This window comes from Papaver somniferum, chromosome 1, assembly GCF_003573695.1.
Source record: "Papaver somniferum cultivar HN1 chromosome 1, ASM357369v1, whole genome shotgun sequence".
Taxonomy (NCBI): Eukaryota; Viridiplantae; Streptophyta; class Magnoliopsida; order Ranunculales; family Papaveraceae; genus Papaver; species Papaver somniferum.
This window is the reverse complement of record NC_039358.1, coordinates 58,235,924-58,244,809: the sequence shown is the minus strand read 5'-3', so window position 1 is coordinate 58,244,809 and position 8,886 is coordinate 58,235,924. Positions and strand designations below refer to the sequence as shown.

The 8,886-nt window shown below is 36.7% G+C and overlaps 1 long non-coding RNA gene across 1 annotated transcript; it reads left to right on the top strand.

The window, feature by feature from the left end:
* Positions 1 to 4,421: 4,421 nt before the first annotated feature.
* On the top strand, positions 4,422 to 6,479 carry LOC113288037. The gene is made up of 2 exons (XR_003330442.1): positions 4,422 to 4,983; positions 5,057 to 6,479. It is a non-coding gene; the product is annotated as an uncharacterized LOC113288037 (long non-coding RNA).
* The last annotated feature ends 2,407 nt before the right edge of the window (positions 6,480 to 8,886 follow it).

The window sequence follows — 8,886 nt, the reverse complement described above, 5'->3', positions numbered from 1 at the left end:
CATCCATGATTGGTAGTATTGGTTGTGTTTGTCGCAACGACGATATCCGATCAGATATGGTGACATAATAAGAAGAGACGTCCACTTGTGTTTGTTACTCATAAATATGGCAATAAACCAAATTAAGTTCAGCGAACTAATAGACCCAAATTCAATTGACTACATAATTGTCATCTAGTTGTGCCCTTTAATTTGTTTCTTTCTTGCTTATAAATTCGAATCTTTGGTTTTATGGTAAACCTTGATTTGTTCTTGCCTTAAGTCTACATGCACTTTATGATCGTATTGATTAAGGTGGTTGTTGGTTGGCATTAACGGTGTTCATATCATATCCCCTCCACAAAATGGACCAAGCATGGCTGTAACGTAGAAGAACGTCCAAGTGTTACATGTTTGACGAATTTATTGATGGTAGATTATTTTGTGTCCTTCCTTTGGCGGTAAATGGAATGGTCATCTGTTCTTCCTTTGATTAAAATTAAAATTCAGTTGGAGTGGGACAAAAGCCGTTAAGTCTGATATGGAATATATGCCCAAACTCATCATAAATAGCAAAGGAAAGGACAAGTTTATCTTTCAATCGATTTTGACTAGATGAGCCATATCTATCGAGCTATTGCTCGGTCAGTGATGATGATGACCGTTGACTAGCTGGGTATCATATGTAGGTGTACAATGGACCTTGCAGCGACTTCCCAACAAAGAGTGGGGACTGTACGTGGGAGGTTCACTGTATGCTATCCTTATAAACATGTCTTCTTGCCGGATGATATTTGCTATTTCATTAGTGTTACTAGACGAACATTGCAAAAACTCTCCGGCAACACTACGTCTCCAAAATAGGAAACATAAATTTTTTTATAAAGACCAAAATCAATAATTTTCGGGTGAAATGGACAGTTAGATTTTGATATTGTTTAAATGGACAAAAATGTAAAAATAGGCAGGATGTAACCAGTTTTATCGTGCCCATTTTCAAATATTTTTTCTTATTTTTAATTTACACAGGATGTAACCAGTTTCATCCTTCCTATTTTCTTTTTGGTCATTTCACCCAAACTATTTTTTACTCGTCCATTTGAACCGTGATTTTAAAATATTTTGACAAATGACCCATTTTCCGAATAGGAAAACAAAAAAGATGTGTTAGAGTTTGTTTTTTGCAATGTTGTACTCTAAAGAGAAGACATTCGTCGTTAGGAACCAACTCAAGTTCATGTAGTCATTCAACATAACTAGTCCCTGTAATCACTCACAAAGTCACATTAGTGCAAAGTTCGTAGCACGGGAAATTAATGAGAGAATAGAACCCGAGTTTTGTAAGTAGTTTGTTGATACTTACCCTCGTCATTCACCAAGCATGGGGTTGTTATTACCCTCGTCATTCATGAGGCATGGGGAAACTCGCAGTACAAACGGCACAACAATAATTGAATGAATTTAACAAGATTTGAGCCCAACCACTAAAGCCTAGCAAATGCTTATTTGTATGCAAGCCCATATGCTGTAATGGTCTAGATAAATGTTCTTCAGTTAAAACATATATCCTAGATACATATTCTTCTTTCTCAGTGCAAATTATTAATTTCTCTAAATCTTCAATTCGCTTCAACAATTGTTGTTCTACTTTCTATAAATCGAGAACTATTCAAACCTTTGGGGTTAGAGAAATGGAGGTTAGTGAAAAGTATTTAGGCTCTTATCCTCTGAAATCTGATTATAGCTTGAAAACTCATGAACCGCTAGTTTCAAAGCTTGACAACAAACTATCTGGCTACAGATCTTTCTTTGTTAACTCAGCTGGAAGAACGGTTTTATCCAAGAATGTTCTCTCTGCAATTCCAATCTACTCAATGGGTACCAGTAAATTACCGAAAGGTATAACAAATCATATATCTCATATCCAACGAGCTTTCTGGTGGGGGTCATGACACAAATACAAGAAAATGTCACTTCATTAATTGGGATAAAATGGCCATAGCTAAGGAAGATGGAGGATTAGGGTTGAGAAATATGGAACAAGTTAACATTTCTTTGGTCTCAAAATTGGTGTGGAGATTCTTAACAACTGCTGATGCTGCATGGGTGCAATTATATAAGATCAAATATCTTCATTTTGTTTCTTTTTGGAATTGCAATCCTAAACCTGGAGATTCAAAAACTTGGAAGGATATGCTATCAGTCAGGGAGATTTTCATAAACAACTGTTGTTGGTTTATTGGATCTGGTGATTCTATCCATATCTAGAATGATCCTTGGGTTCCAAATATTCGGGGATTTAGACCAACAAGATTAGAACAGTCGACCATTCAGGTGGATTTGGTATCAGATTTATTTGTTCAAGATCAGAAGATATGGAATGTTGAGATTTTAATGCAGTTATTTCCGATGGATCAGGTGGAGGCGATAACCAGCATCTATATTCCTCAAGATGAGTCAGTGGAAGACAAACTTATCTGGTTAAAAACTAAGTCAGGAAAGTTCACTACAAAATCCTGTTATAAATTACTTGCAGATAATATTGCCACAACATCAACTATTTCTTCTTTCCCATGGAAACAGTTTTGGAAGAAGATGAAAACTCAACCAAAAATTCATACTTTTGCCTGGAAAGTTCTTCATAATGGATTAGTTGTTTTCAGTAACTTAGTAAGGTTCAACAATCATATTCATAATGTTTGTTCTCTTTGTAATTCGGAAGAAGAATCAGTTAATCACCTGTTGTTTTCATGTCAGTTCTCTAAGGTTGTATTTCAAGCAAGTCCTTTATCAGTTGAAATTCTAGATGGTGTTTCCTCGATGGATATTATACAGAATTGGTTAAGTCAGTCGGATCAAGGAATAATGTTAAATCTAGGTTCGTGTATCTTGTGGAATATATGGAAGATGAGAAATGACATAATCTTCAATAATATTCAATAGTCAGTTCCTCTCTGCATTCACAAAGATCTACAAGATTTTAAGATTTTTGATTTACATCATGCCTTGAATTATTGTTCTTCTCTCAGTACGCAACAGCAAAATACAATTTGTTGGGAATTCCCTCCTCCCTTCTACAACAAGATCAATTTAGATGATGCGTATTTCGACGGAAAAGGGGCTGCGGCAGCTGTGGCTAGAGATTCATCTGGTACGTATCTGGGCAGTGAAGCTTTTTGCTTTGATTCTTTCTCCTCTATGGTGGCAGAGTCTAAAGTATATGGCCTTGGTGTTCAACTGACGAGAAGATTGCAAGCTTCAAAAATCATTATTGAAGGGGATGATGAGGACATTCCTAAAGCTATTATAGGGAACATAAATGATATTCCATGGAGTATTCGTTCCACTGTTCTCTTAATTCAAGATCCCGACAAGGATTTCAGCGAAATTAGTTTTACGGTTGTTCCTAGAGACGCAAATTCAATTGCTCATGACTTAGTTCAATTTGCAATTTCAAACTATTTAAACAGATGGTGGGTTCATGATGAACTCCCAATTTGTATTATGCATCGCCTCAATATTTTTGAGGATTAATATAAATAAATATTTGTTTCCTTCAAAAAAAAAATGGTCTATTCAACCAGCCAACTCACTTTATTAGGGTAGAGTTTGTTGTTCGAAGCGAAAGAAGCAGTTCAAGAGAACGTGTAAACGAAGGAAGCATCAGTGGTTGAGGTTCTGAGAATCGGGCGAAAGTTTTGAGTCAACTTAGTTTGTCGTGGAACTACAATTTTGGTCAATTCAAATGTTTAAATATAGTAAAAAGTTAATCCCTTGCCACTGAGTTTTAACCCTTTTTTTGTCCTCATTTATACAGTTTTGTAACCTAAAATGGTGTTTGCCTGGAGATGGACACAACATTTGCTATCATTAGTGTATTGCTTGTTGAAGCTTGGATTCCACAGGGTTTACTCATTTGATCAAGTATGATTGGAAGAAAAATGAGTTAGGCTGTTTCAACACCGTTCAAATAAACTCAGGTAAAGGAAATAAATCTAGTTTCTTCCGCGCATTTCAAATTTTAGAAACCCGTTACAAAAATAATTTTCTTTTTCTCACAATGTTGATATTTTAAATACCCGCACTTTCCTTAAAAGAAGCAGAAATCCCAACAGAAAATCTCCCCATCAAAATAATTCTCAGATCCGGTTGTTACCTTTTATCTGGTTGTTACCTTTTTCGAATCACAAACCTTGATTCATCAAATTTGGTATACAATAATTCAATTAAAATTTCTTTGCAACCAGAAAAATAAAAATAAAAATCTCATAATGGAGTGGCAAAACAAGTCACCCATTGATAAGCACGTAAGTGCTACATTTTATACCCATATTTATATTAGCTATGACTCGATTTATTGGCTAATAACACCATTTTTAGTGCTTTTGTAGAAAGTACAAGTGAATTCAATCATCCGGAGAATAAACTCCTAAGTTGCGGCTTAAAGGGCGTTTGCGACAAAGATCACTCATCGTTACAGATGGCTAAAGAACTTTAATGTGGCTGGCCTCGTATTACTATATCAGCACCATTCAAGCCCGGCCCCCTCGTGACTATAAACTGGATGTGAGGCGTGGCACACTCTATTGCCACATCTTCTATCGGTATACTCTAAAAGCTTCATCAACATTTTCTCTACTTTACCAAAACAAGAGGAAAACTCATTTCTGAATCAAGCTGGTTGTGCGAGCATCATCATTACCAACAATCAATAGAGGGAATGGAATCGGCAGAGAGCGGTGTTGGAGCTCAGTTAGAAGAGTTCGAATTTGAGAAGAAAAATAGATGGGATTTCAGATTTTTGAACAAACAGAATTGGTTTTGGCCTTTGGGATTAGTTGTGTCGTGAAATCAGCCAAGAAGGAGCTGTACTTTGGAGTTGGAGATTTAATCGCGGCGAGTGAACGACAACAACAATAACAACAGAGAAAGGGGTTATAGGCTGGATTCAAGCCTAGAAATCATCGAGAAGAGCAAGGAGAAGAAGCTATTCAACAACAACAGGTTTGGGTTTTTTGAATTTTATTTGAAATATGGCATGGGTGGTGATTCAATTGACTTGATTTAGTGCCTGCAGAATGGTTTCGCTTGTGAACTGGTGATGCTCAAGTAGCTCTTCTCAATCGATTTGTTGTGGACATATGGGGTTCTCAGTTTGCTAGTATGAACTGAATTTGAAGATAACACTCGAAGCATTCTTAAATTGTTTTGTACAACGGCAACATCAGATGGAAGTGGGTTTGTTGTCGTGTCCGGAGCTGGGTATAAATGGAGTTTCTCGATTGAGAAACAAAAGCAGCAACAAGAGGCAGTGGTGATGGTCTCTGCAATTCAATGGGTTCGCTGCAATTCGTGATTTCTTACACAACAGATCTGGGGGTTCAATGCGGTTAATGGGATGTGAATGGAGATTTATGAGAGGATGCAGATGATTGAATGAAATAGAAGTTTGTGCAGTGATGGTGGAGATGGCTGGTTTATACTTCAAAGTCTTGGTCTCGATTGAAAAGTAATTTGGCAGAAGAGAAGCGTGGTTCTGGATGGGTTAGATCAGTCGAGCAAAAGCAACACAGAACTGTGGCTTCCATTGTTACATCTGCAGGCTAATGATGATGAGATAAAAGAGTACTGATGGCAGCAAACAAAGAAAGAAGTGCAGGTGATGGCTGGTCAAAATTAGCAGAGAAGAAGTCTTATCTGCTGGTGGTTTAGTCGAGATAAAAATGTCAGTGCAGTGGTTTGATCAGTCTGGTATGCTTATTGCAAGTGCAACTAAGCTGTAGACGGGAGTAATTTGGATGAAATTAGGCTACTGTGATCGTCGGGCTTTTTCTACCATGGTGCTGAGCAAGAGATGGTTCCAGCCATGAAATCAAGGTGGTCGGTTTATGGCGTCCATGAATGGAAGATGGCAGTGATGGAGATTGGTGCTGTAACCGGAGTAGATATTTGGGTTTTGTACCGAGACTTGGAAAAGGGCCTGAATTTGGCAACTGGTGTTTACGATTGGACCGGGCTTTGGCAGATGTTGGCAGCGGTCAACAAGGGCATTGAGACACCTATAAGTAGGAAGACACAGACTCATAGAGAGGTGGCCGGTTTTTGGGAGTTGTTTTTGACGTCGGCCACAGAGCCGAGAATAGGAGGAAGAAGAGGCCGGTGACATAGGCCGTTGGGAGAGACGCCGTTTACAAGGTTTTGGGAGTCGGCTGCTAGGCCGAAAACGAGAGAAGAAAAAGAGGCGCGTCTAGAAGCTATCAATAGGGGGAAGATAAGGGTTTGTGATTCTTGTGTTTTCATTTCCATATTGATTAGCTACTGAATCTCTTTAATATGTTTATGGCTTTTAATAAAGCCATGTTTGGCTAAACATTTTTGTAACTAGGATTTATGGTTGAAATTATTTGGGGTATTAGGCTATTTAAATTGATGAATTTAGCAAAAGACCATTATGATATGAATAAACTAATCTTGAATATTGTTTGTTGATTTATTGAAAACTAGTTGTTGCTTCGCCGGTTTTAATACAAACCTATGTGCATAATGAATTAGTTTTACAAATATGTTTCTTCTTATTATTTGATAATTTATGCTTCGATTAATTCCTTGATGGGTTATGCTTAGAAAAGCCGAAGAATATTTTTGAACTAAATTAGTTTCACATAACTTTCTCGCTGATGCAATTTGATGGTGCATGCTTGGGTTTTGTCTTTTGATGTGCTATGCTTAGGGTATACCAGTGATATTTGCGACGCTAATACATATAATAGGTGATTTCAATAGAACGGACAATAAACATATAATCATGAGTTATGTTTCGTTTGAGTAATTGATTAGAAACAATAGTTAAAACTATAAACCCTGGTTACCTGCTCTCTCATTGCGAGTTCATTTTGTTAGTTTACTTTAATTTTATTATTATTTCATTTTCAATTCTAAAAATCCAAAAATATCATTGTTGGTTAATCGATTAGAGATACTGATTGTTGATATTTCCACCGCTCCTTGTGGGAACGACCCGTACTTGCCTCTGTCTACTAGTTAGACAATGTGCGATTGCGGTCAAAAATTGATAGGATCCGGAGATGCCTATATTATATAAACCGCAATCGCACAATGTCTAACTAGTAGACAGAGGCAAGTACGGGTCCTATCAATTTTTGGCGCCGCTGCCGGGGAGCGGTTGTGGAATATTGTGATTGGTATTTTTGATTTTGTAAATATCTTTTTATTTTTATTCTTTGTACAGTATTTTTTTTTTAATTATTTTTTAGGATTTCTTTTTCCTTTTGACTTGTTTTGTGCTTTAGAATTTTATTTCAGGAGCCTTTTTGAGAATGATAAGTGTTTTGCGCGAGACGTCGTCTATGACGCTTGGGGAATACATGTATGGGTCACGGTATAAAGAAGTTCTTGCTTATAATCGTCTTAGGTATGGAACTTGGAATCCACATAATTTTGCTATGGGTGGTTATTCAGATGAGTATCAACCCCAATACCATCAGGGTGAAAATGAACTTGACACTAGAAGTGATTTTTGGAATTATGGTACCGATATAATATCTGAATCTATTGTATCTTACCCTACTCATGATCATTTAACTGATTATATGTCTATTCAAAAGGACGAGAGTTATGTTAGAGATGTCATTTATTCAGATAATGATGATTTAGAAGAACATATTTATGCAAAAGATACTATTGTTGAGTCTAACGACTTTAAGACAGTAGACGTTCATCATGAGATACCTTCTAGTCATTCGAATAGTGAGATTCTAGTTGCAGATAATGATGAGTCGATTCATGATATTGTTGTCCCGTTGAGCTCCTCTTTCGCTGATCCATCTTGTGATTTTATGAATGCAGATGTGAATGTTGAACATATTAATATTAGTCAGATAACTTGTACCGATGATGTTGAGCCTTTATCTGTTTGTTTAGCACACTTTGCTGATTCGGATGACCCGATGCTTATTGATATTGTCAATGCATTGCGACTTCCGATAGTTAATCAAGGTAACTCACCAACGGAAGTTATTTCCGCGGACTTAGAACCATACTTAAAAGTTACTGATGAATCACTAGATGCATGTTTAAACTATTGTGCCGAGTTGGATGATTTTGTGCCTTTTTACGTTGTCAATGCATTGGTTCCTATGATTTCTAGGGAAGATAATGTGTCGACCGAACGTATTTCAGCTGATTTAGAATCTGATTTAGAGTGTGCTTCTCGAATAGAAACTAATATGGATTTTATGTTGGTTGTCCATGTGAGTGATTTACTTATCTCGACTAAGGATTGTTTTCTCTTAGGAATGGACTTACACATCTTTTTGGAATTTTATAATGTTTGCAGGTTCATATTTACAGCTGACCTGATTCGTTGGATTGATCCCCAAATTTTCAGACTTTATATATATGCTTTGCTGCTTACTTTGGTGCAACCTCATCTTGATTGAGGTTCTTTATGTGCGCAAGAAGGGATACAAAAATTATGCTTTATGGGAGTCAACCCATACGATTTTGCTTCATGGGAGTCAACCCATCAGATTTGTTTTCTTTCCTTTATCTTTATTTGTTTGCTTGAACTTCACATCTTAATTATTATGTTGGATGACTCGATTACATTGAGGACAATGTAACGTTTAAGTGTGGGGGAGTGACATTTTCGTTAGTTAAAAAAAAAAGATGACCAGCTGTGTAGCGGGTCTAAAAAAAAAAGAGAATTTTTTTTTTGAATATCATGACCAGCTGTATAGCGGGTCTAAAAAAGCAAAAAATGAAAAAAAATGAAAAAAAGTAATTTTAATTTGATTGTTGGATTAAGACCAGCTGTGTGGCAGGTCTTTTCTATATGGTATTTTCTATGACCAGCTGTGTAGCGGGTCCTGGTATGGTATTTCAAAT